The following is an 11053-nucleotide window of genomic DNA, read 5'->3' as shown; positions in this document are numbered from 1 at the left end:
GCTCATTTTTGGAATCACAGACTGAGCGAAGCGTCGCACCTCGTCCACTGTGTGTGTGTGTGTGTGTGTGGTCTCTCTGCTGGTCTGAGCTCTCGGTTCATTTAAATACTTTGTTGGATCTGTCTGTCTGTATCATGTCAGAAACTCTGAAACACTCTGAACTTCTTTAAAACACGGTGGATTTACTGATATCAAAGTGTCCAGCGGTCCATGATGGATTATTATAGAAATATATCAACTTTAATGTAAATACACTGTTGTATATTAATACAGAAATTAGAATAAAACTTAAGATGTTGCCAAATAAATTATGCAAGTTGTGAGATGACGTCATGAATCCTGATTGAGGAGTGACACCTGTGTGAGAAAAACAGAAAAAAGAAGACTCTCCCTGATCGGGTTAGCTGCCACGTTATAAAATGCAGGAAGTTCTTCTGAACATGCCAACAAGTGTTGAAGGCTGCTGATGAATGGAGATTCATGACGTCGTGGTGAACGTCGTTAAATAAGCATTGGTGGTTCAGTGGTAGATTTCTCGCCTGCCACGCGGGAGGCCCGGGTTCGATTCCCGGCCAATGCAGAGTAGCTTTTTACCAACATCCAGATGTTAGAAACACAGTGCTGCTTGGAAAATACCCTGATAGACTCCAACACACTGTGACTTTGTGAAACAACCAGTGGAGCCCCCTGGTGGTCAGTAGAAGTGCAGCCCCTCTGAGCTGGTGGCAGACCAAGGCTTCAGTCTGCACACATCTTCCACATGTGATGGCACACACACTGTGTATTGTGGCAACATCCGTCCCCTCAGAGAGAATCTGCTCTTTAACCCTCCTGTCGTTTTCACCCCCCGCCCCTTACTTTAGTGTTCCTGCTCTGTTTTATACGGTGGCCGGTAAGTGCAAAACTAAATTACAAAGTGCCAAACACTTTTACAAAGCGTCAAACTAATTTACATGTTGGGAAACATTTTTATCTTTTATTCAACAAAATTACATAATAAAAACACTTTTTCCCACGGACAAAACAAACTTAAATTTTAGAAAACAAATTTACATTTTAGAAAACAAATTTACAAGTTGCGAAAAAATTTCCAAACGACAGAATCTTCCGGAAGGGGAATGTACCAAATGCCGGAAGTGATCCAGAAGAAGATTGACTGTGAGCTCAAAAAGTTTGTGTTGGTTTGTGTGCCGGGAAAACTTAGCAGGCATAGATTAAATTATGTTTTGGCCGTTTTGTGGAAACAACTTGAGCCAATTTATGCGGTTGTGTTTTCCGTGCGGACGATCTGTAGAATGTTTAACGTTGATGAACGGACCAGACGGAAGGAGCACGCGCACAGGAGACATCTAATAAACAGCCGGAAAATGCTAAACAAGCTAAGTGTAGCATCGCGCTAACTAGCTGAAGCCGCTGTCAGACAGCAGTGAATTAAAGTGCACCGTTTCATTTTGCAGCTAATCGTTCACGGAATAGCAACGCTTTTAGTTAGTATGCGTTGCTAGTTTTTATTTATTTTAGGCTTTCAGTTATGCTAAATGCACAATTGTTGCTGATTGTTTTAGCTGCTGCTAACTTTCTGTTTTGATGCGGAACTCCGTTCATTCCAGCAGAACAACCATGAACATCATATAAACAATTCATGGAGGACAGAAAGTCAAAGTCAAAAGAACTGTGGGCCGAAAGGAAACAGGTCCAGGTACGTGTGTGAATATATCTGTAAAATATGGAAGTAAATATGTGTGTGTGTGAAATGAATGATATCTTTTTGTTATTTTAGCAGATAAACATGGATTGATGGCGCCACATGGAGCTGATTTAAAAGCTCAGAGAGGGAAAACACTCCCATTATATACAGATCCGGAGGTAGCAGCACCTGATCTACTGAAGCATGATGTGAAGTTTACACGGTGCAAACATCAGCCTGCGGACTCTTAAAAGGATGATTCCTCTCCAAACGCCATCAGGTTGGAACTTCGTGGACCTGGACAACTGTTTGGCTATCGGACGATGTGGCAGGTACTCAGACAAAAGTCCAATATTCGAGTGAAGAGAGATGATGTGATGAATGAGAGAGCACGCAGAAGGTTTCTAAGAAGAAGCTGCTACTCAATGGGAGCGAACTGTATGTGGCATGCAGATGGTTCTGATAAACTGGCTCTCTCAGGACGCATGGATGGATTTTTTCACCTAAAGTGCTGTGGCTCCAATGTGGACCGACAAATAACAAGAAGCCAACAGTGATCGCTGAGAATCTCCTCTCATGAGACTGAGGACTGATTGTGGCACGGAGAATGGCATTATGGCTGCCATTCAGTCTCCCCTACGCCTCCATCATGATGACTGCTGCTCTGGGCCGTCCAGCCACATGTATGGCTCATCCACGAATAAGCAGCGTGTTGAATCCTGGTGGGCCATATTTAGAAGGGGAAGGTAAGTGGCCTTCATGAAGTCATTTTATTATGACTGACCTTTCATTTGATTTTTATCTTTATGTTCTATCGCAGATGAACTCCTCTAAACATATATAATAATTGAGGCTGGGACTTGAACGCGTTCATTTCAAAGCCATTAATTAATATTTTTTGATGGAGTTCCACTTCTACTAATAATATATATTTACTTCCGATTCTATCCATTTCTACAGGTCTCAGTTCTGGATGGAGTTGTTTGCTGGATACTTCAACGGGAGCCATGAGCATCAGTGCCTTCTGAGATGTTGCTATGGTGATGTTGGATGAGTGTGTGAGACTGTGGAACAGTCACAGGATTCACACTTCCAGAACAGCGTCATGTCCAATGAACTGTACTGCTAACCACACAGGTAATATTGGTGATAGATTAATATTTCCATGTTTTCTTTTATTATATTGATTGAATATAAAATAATATAAATGCTATTTATTGTATCTAACACAGATTTGGCTCCACAGACTGGATTTGAGATTGAACCAGCTGATTTGGATGCTGTTCCAGAGGCGAGCCTGTCAATAGCTCCATGTGGGGACTCAAACATGCAGGAGGACTTTGACTTTGTTATGGAGCACAAACAACTACAGAAGCCAGAGAACTGGGAGTCTGCAACAGAACTGTACATGAAGCTGAAAGAAACTGCTCAGCTGTGAGCTTTTTTTTAAAGAATGATGTTTTTTGAATATACATGTCCAAAAACTCATGACCAATCTAATCACAGATGCAATCAGAAGGAAATATCTGCATTTTTTTTTATTGTTTGTAAATAACATTTGCATTCCCATTGTTTCATTTCTTCAGATGAACAGGTACCAGAATCATTTGGAAACATCACAAGGAAAAGTGAATGACAAACTAAGAAATCTGATTTGGAGTGGTGGAACACTGCAGTCTGTCTGAACACCAAGTGTCACAGCTTCATTTTTCCTGAGTTTGAAATCAATTGATAAAAATTATAGCAAAGTAATGAATCCTATATTTTTGAAAGTATGGAATACAAAACTTCTTGAAATTTGTTTTGTCTAAAACTTAACAGTGAAAATCTTAACTGTGTGGAGAGCAAAAAAAAAACAACACCTTTTCGGAGTCTGGTCTGGAGGGGTGATCTAGTTACCAATTACAAGTTACAGTTATAAGTCCATGTGTGACTTAAACACAGTGTGTGAATCTGAAGTCAGCCCAGTTGCAAACATCAAAACATCCTCCAGAGACACAGCAGCCTGACCTTCTGCAAAGAAAAACCTTCAGTTACATCTTGGCAATTTATTTTCTAAACGAATCATAAAAAAAAAAAAAAATGTGTGCGTTACAAACCTTCACAATCAAAGACACAGTCCGCCCAGTAGCCCAAAGTTTGACTTTCTTTAAGTCTCCTGTTACTTCCTGATGGATTGAGGTCAGGTTTGAAGAGTCAAGTTCCAGACCAGTGAGTGGCTTTTCAGAGTGGCACAGGACAGGGGCCAGCAAAGTAGGCTGTTGCTGCAGTGCAGTCAGAAACTGAAGAGCTGAAAGACCATCTTTGAATCTAAAAAGTCACCACAAACATTGTTTCACATTTAAATGACCTAAAGAAACTTCAATGTTTTCTAAAATGACTATCCACCCAAACATATAGAAATGAGTAAAAATGGTTGTGTGTTGAACATTACTGATTTAAAGAAGAACTCTGTGTCTTGCTTTGCACTTGGCAGGGTAATTGTTACTCTACAGACTGCAAGAATTACGCACACAAACACAAGACTGGAATGACATGAGCACCTTTTGATTGGCATAAGACAGAGGAAGGGGAGACAGACATCACACAGCAGTTATACTAAACTAAGGCACACATTCTGACACACTGACTCAGAGCTAAAGAATATACATTCTTAATAAACCACAGAGGGGGATGATGAGGCATTTCAAACTAAAACATCTTAAATACAAAAAAATAAAAATCACATCATTACAAATATGATCTTACCTGTCAATTACAGATGGGATGCGGTCAATAATGTACCATCGGAGGGAGTCTGACACGATTTCTTTCTTTTCTTCAACAGTAGCAACACGTCTCAGAAGGCCTGCTGTCTGTAACATTGTGCCGTGACTCATGATGCATTCTCACAGAGCATCCACTGAAGAAACATTCTCAATCTGAAAGACACAAAAAAAAAATGACAGAAACACTCATATCAATAACTATGTACAGTGTGTTCTGTATCTTCTTGCCTACTTTTTATTCCATGACACAAGATTTAATTCTGACATAAACAATAATTGAAGCCAATTCTGTGTATGTGATAAAACAGACTGCAGGAACAACATAATACTCTGTCCTACCACACCATAGCCGACTCTCACCTTTTTCAAAGCTTTCCCTATTTCTTCATCAGTGATCGAATCAACTGTTGGCCCGAAAGATAATGAACAAGATCTTGTGACAGGAAATGCGGCCCCGGACCTCCATGCACCGCTGATACCACAATCATCTTTCCTGCCAGGTAGTATTCATCCTCCCTGACAGCTGTTCATTAATTTATGTTGTAAAATTAAAACTTATCACGTATTATATGCTATAATGTATTGAGATGAAACATGTTTTTGAAAAAAAAAAAAATAGTTCAACAAAGTGTATGTCATGTGATATATAAAGTTAATGATCATGAACCATTAGTGTTGTTTACATCTAACCCTGTTCATACCATTTGCATTGTACACCAAGAACCTAAACTGAAATAAACTAAAATTAAAATTAAGTGAGTCACTGTTGTTTTTTTACTTACCCGTAGCAAGTACTCCTGACTGGATTTGTTTCAGGTGGATCTAGATCCTCAGTGTCAGATATTACTGTCTGAAAAACAAATGAAAATGTCAACACACTGAAAGCAAAGAACATCAGGCTGCCATAATCTGCCTTAATACCTGTCCAGGCTGAGCTGTGGATGAATCTCTGAAACATGATAAAATTGATAAACTGATGAACTTTATGATACAGAGTATAACAGAGCTTTGAGTAACATTTAGAGGTAGAGAGGAACCATAAGATTTATAAATAAGAGATGATTTTGTTATAAATTATATCACACGTATGGTATTTTCTCCCACATGTTCATCACAATCACATCAACAACTTAAACTTTTGTAAAAACTAATACCTACCCTTTATCTTCAGGTTTGTGTTTGGGAGAACTGCAAAAGCACACAATTGTCAGCAACTTTAAATAGCTTCCATTATTGTTCCCTCACCACATACAGTATATATCAATGGTGAAAGGTTATCAGGGTGTCTGATTGGAATAGTAAATGCCAAATAATCAAGACTTGGTTCTTAGACTTAATGCTTGAAACCAAATGCAAATCCTATCAATAAATAAATAAAAAAAACAAAGTACAAAATGTAAAAATGAACGTACCACAGTTTCAGCTGCATTGAATTCAGCTGTGCTCCTCGATGTGATGACAATTTCAGAATCAGAGTCTGATGTATTGACCTCTGTAGTAAAAACAAACACATTATTAATTACGCTACATCAGAATGAATAAATATGTAAAAATATTGAATGAAGAGATCCACAAACCTCCTCTAAAGTGTGTTTCTAGGCAAATGAAAAAAGTGCCTTTCCTATTTCCTTTTTATATTCTGCCAGTTTGAATGGGCTTTCTGACCCAGGCACATGGAGCACCTCTGAACAGTCTGGATACAAAAGAAGGTCTGCTCCTTCATCCATCTTCTTGTTAAATGTTCTCATTTCTTGGACAGCTTGCTTCAGTAGATCAGGTGCTGCTACCTCCGGATCTGTATATAATGGGAGTGTTTTCCCTCTCTGAGCTTTTAAATCAGCTCCATGTGGCGCCATCAATCCATGTTTATCTGCTAAAATAACAAAAAGATATCATTCATTTCACACACACACATATTTACTTCCATATTTTACAGATATATCCACACACGTACCTGGACCTGTTTCCTTTCGGCCCACAGTTCTTTTGACTTTGACTTTCTGTCCTCCATGAATTGTTTATATGATGTTCATGGTTGTTCTGCTGGAATGAACGGAGTTCCGTATCAAAAGAGAAAGTTAGCAGCAGCGCACGCATACTATCTAAACGCGTTGCTATTCCGTGAAGACAACGATTGGCTGCTAAATGAAACGGTGCACTTTAATTCACTGCATGTCTGACAGCAGCTTCAGCTAGTTAGCGCGATGCTACACTTAGCTTGTTTAGCATTTTCCGGCTGTTTATTAGATGTCTCCTGTGCGCGTGCTCCTTCCGTCTGGTCCGTTCATCAACGTTAAACATTCTACAGATCGTCCGCACGGAAAACACAACCGCGTAAATTGGCTCAAGTTGTTTCCACAAAACAGCCAAAACATCATTTAATCTATGCCTGCAAAGTTTTCCCGGCACACAAACCGATACAAACTTTTTGAGCTCACAGTCAATCTTCTTCTGGATCACTTCCGGCATTTGGTACATTCCCCTTCCGGAAGATTCGTTTGGAAATTTGTTTCGCAACATGTGAATTTGTTTTCTAAAATGTAAATTGTATGTGTGGCGGCGGGGGCTCGGAGGGGCAATTTAACCCAATACGTTTGACAGAATTACTTGTTGCACGACAACGCCACCCTGGGAATTTCACCCAGAGAGTTTTGATAAGGACACACAGATACGTTCCACTGAAATGCTGGAGACGTGGTTCGTGGTATTAAACATATAGATTTTATTGAGAAATCAGTTTAAAAATCAATAAAAATGAGTTATGCACGAAAAGAAAAATAAACTAACCAATCAGGGCAGAGGCTATGTAAAGAGTGACTGGGGAGTTTCCCCAAATTAAAGAAATCAGAGTGAATCACCCACACACACACACACACAGGAGTGACCACCACCAGGGACCACAGCACACCAAACGAGGGGGGGGACACCACCACCAGTCACCACCACTGGCCTCTGACCCTGCCAACAAAAAAAAAAAAGAATCACTACTCAAAAGAAGCCAAAAGTAGTTATAAATTAACCCACTAAATCCAAATACACGACTTAATACAAGAAAACAGAATAGAAATAAATAAACGAAACTAAATAATCAACCCCAAATTAAACCCCATGCATCACTCATACAGGAAATCCTTAAAAGTCAGGTCCAGGCGTCTGCCGTGGACGCGACCAAGTTGGTGCTGGTGACAGTAAGGAGTACAAGGTTGCCTGTCACCGAGCCACAGTCATTCAAATAAGCTGCGCAGTTAAGCCGGAGTCCGAGCCGACACACCACTACAGCCTGCGCAGGAGGCAACACTGCCGAAGTAGGAAAAGCAGCAGGAGAACAGTGCAGCCGAAGGGGACGAAGACAAAGCAGCAAAACTGGGGACAAAGCAGCAACCGGGAGGAGACAAAGCAGCAACCAAGAAGAAACAAAGCAGCAACCGGGAGGAGACAAAGCAGCAACCAGGAAGAAACAAAGCAGCAGCCGCTCCAGAAGCCAGCGGTGACGGTAGTACTCGTCCGTGGCAGCCTCAGCCAGTTAGGGGGGTCCCTAATAACAGATAGGGTTAGCATGGCTAAGCTACCGATAGGATTGAGTGAGTGGATTAGAGAAGTGACTTACCGGAAGTGCGTCAAATGCTGACACAGAGCTAGAAAGAGAAACCCGCACAGTTAGTCGCCATCCCTCCAGACTCGACAGTCAGCAGAACCTGCAGAGCAAGCAGTGCCGCCGGACTGCTAGCAACACGGCTGACCCGGAAGTGAATCAGGGAGGTGCAGGAAGGGCAAGAGAACGCTGCCTCCTTTAAAGCATGACCATGTAACGGCCGCCAGGTGTACCTAATTAATCACAGCGCCCTCTATACTGCTACAACCTACCCCCCCTTATTGCATCGTCGTCCCGACGATGGACAGACGACCACAGCAAGCTAGCTCCAAGGTCTGAAGAGAGCATGAACTGCGTTGGACTCAGCAACAGGAGAAGCAGCAGCTCCGGCTGAACGTGGGAGGTGGTGAACATTGGGGTGGTGACCAGCAGTCAACCGCAGTGTTCGGCGTGGGGCCTCATGGCCGGGATGGGCATGACTGGCTGGCAAAACAGCCAAAGATGTGGGCGCTCCACTAGATGGAGCCAGGAGCATTGATCCTCGCCTGCCATACTCAGGAGTACCTTGAGCAGGGAAACCAGAGGTTTGGAGCACAGGTTCAGCTAAGGGAGTTGATCCGCTAGCGGGTGGGGCAGAAGGGCTCGCTGAAAGTGGTGGCCTCAGGACTACCAAATCGTACTCAAAGGAGCAGCCATCCTCCGGAGGTGGCCCTTCAACAACAGGTGCAGGAGCAGGAATGGCTTCAACAGGGGAACCCATGCCAACCACAGCCTTCAGCATGGTGCGATGCACATGTTTGGTCTTACTCGGGTCTTCCACTGGGGCAATGGTGTATACTGAGCCGCCTTCTTTAGGTGCCCTCAACACTTTGTACCTCACAGAGCGCCATCGATCCTGGGTTTTGTGAGGTCCTCTAGCAGTGAAGTCACGCAAATATACCAACTGACCCTCCCCTAGTGGCAGGTCCTTCACATGTTGGTCGTGATTGCGTTTCCTTCGATCTGCTGCCAGTTGAAGGCGCTCTCTTGCACCCTCGAATGCCACCTGCAACCGAGCCTGATGTTCTTGCATCCACTCATGAACTGTGCCACTAGCTGGACTCTCAACCCGACCCAACAGAAAGTCTATTGGCAACCTGGGTTCTTGGCCAAACATCAGAAGAAAGGGCGACTCTCCAGTCGACTGATGTGGGGTGGTATTGTAGCAATACAGTACCTGGGGCAAACAAGAGTTCCAGTCCCGCTTTCGAGAGGTGGGCAGTGTGCGCAGCAAGTTGTGGAGAGTACGGTTGAACCTCTCACACTGCCCATTACCAGCAGGATGGTACGGGGTGGTGCGTGTCTTTACGATACCGTACAGGCTACAAAGCTGCCGGATAAGTGAGCTCTCAAAGTTGCGTCCTTGGTCAGAGTGTAAGCGGGCTCGAATTCCAAACTTATAAAACCACTCCGACACCAGGACCTTAGCCACAGTAGAGGCACGCTGGTCTCGGGTTGGGACAGCGATAGTATACTTACTGAAAACATCTGTCAACACCAGGATGTTTTCAACACCATTCTGGGCAGGCTCGAGAGTGGTGTAATCAATGGCCACGATGTCATTGGGCCGTGATGCCAGAAGATGTCCCATGTAGCTGTGAGCTGTGGGGTGAACATCTTTGGCAACCTGGCATCTGTCACACTGTTGACACCACCTTGCCACCGCCGAGGACATGCCAGGCCAGTAGCACCGAGACCGGAGGAGCGCCAAAGTCCGCTCTACTCCTTGGTGCCCATGCTCCTGGTGGGCCTTGGTGAGTACCTCATTCACAAGTGCATTCGGCAAGAGCAGCTGTAATATGGCTTCAGCACCATCTGACCTGAACACTCGGCGGTATAGGACTCCATCCTGTTCAACCAGGCGGTCCCATTGCCGCAATAGAGTTAGCGCAGACTGGGAAAGCTGAGCGCGCTCCTCCTGACTGGGGCGCTGTTTCAGCTTCCAAAATGTCAGGAGCTCCTGAATGACTGGGTCAGCCTGTTGAAGGGCACAAATCTCAGGAGAGGTGTGCTGGGGTAAGGCCACAATGGCAGCTTGTCCTGCACTGACTTTTGTCAGACCTAAGGCCTGCTGCAGAGGCTCAGGCACAGCTGTACCAGGGAGCATAGCTTCCAACATCTGAGGGCCAGGAGGATGCTGACGGGAGAGCGCATCAGCATTTTGATTGCTCCTCCCTGACCGATATTTGATATCGAAATCGAATGCTGAAAGCTGAGCTGCCCATCGCTGCTCTGTAGCACCCAGCTTGGCAGAGGCCAAATAACTCAAGGGATTGTTGTCTGTGTAGACAACACATTTAGTCCCCAGCAAATACTCCCTGAATTTTTCAGTCATGGCCCACTTAAGGGCCAAGAACTCCAACTTCATAGAACTGTAGTTCTGCATGTTCCTCTCAGTGGGCCTCAGACCTCGACTAGCATATGCTATTGGCCTTACCTTACCCGCTTGTTCTTGAGAAAGAACAGCACCTAAGCCACCATGGCTTGCATCTACCTCCAAAATAAACGGAAGGGAGAAGTCAGCATAGGCCAACACAGGGGCTGTAGTGAGCTTTGTTTTCAAAGCCTCGAAACTCTGTTGGCATTCCCCAGTCCAACATTTGATAGCCCCACGCTCAGACCTCTTACCAGCCTGAGCGCGACCAGACTCAGCCACGGCCCTGTGCAGAGGGGCTGCCAGCTTTGCAAAGCCCTCTACAAAGCGACGGTAGTAACTGGCAAACCCCAAAAACGACCGTAGCTCTGAGACGGTGGTGGGAGTTGGCCAGTTGGCTACAACGTCAATTTTACTCGGGTCAGTGGAGACACCCTCACCAGAGATCACATGGCCCAAGTAACTTACTTCCTTTTTGAAGAAGGAACACTTGCTGAGCTTGGCCTTTAAGCCCTCAGCCTGGAGTCTCCCAAGCACCACTTTAAGCCGCTCTAGGTGTTGCTCTACTGAAGAAGAGAACACCACAATGTCGT

General features: G+C 44.1%; 1 non-coding gene across 1 annotated transcript; it reads left to right on the top strand.

Moving 5' to 3' along the window:
- Nucleotides 1–509: 509 nt before the first annotated feature.
- On the top strand, nucleotides 510–580 carry trnag-gcc (transfer RNA glycine (anticodon GCC)). Its single transcript has one exon. It is a non-coding gene; the product is annotated as a tRNA-Gly (tRNA).
- Nucleotides 581–11053: the final 10473 nt, after the last annotated feature.

Source organism: Echeneis naucrates, chromosome 2, assembly GCF_900963305.1.
Source record: "Echeneis naucrates chromosome 2, fEcheNa1.1, whole genome shotgun sequence".
In the NCBI taxonomy this organism is placed as follows: domain Eukaryota; kingdom Metazoa; phylum Chordata; class Actinopteri; order Carangiformes; family Echeneidae; genus Echeneis; species Echeneis naucrates.
This window is presented reverse-complemented; position numbering and strand designations above follow the sequence as displayed.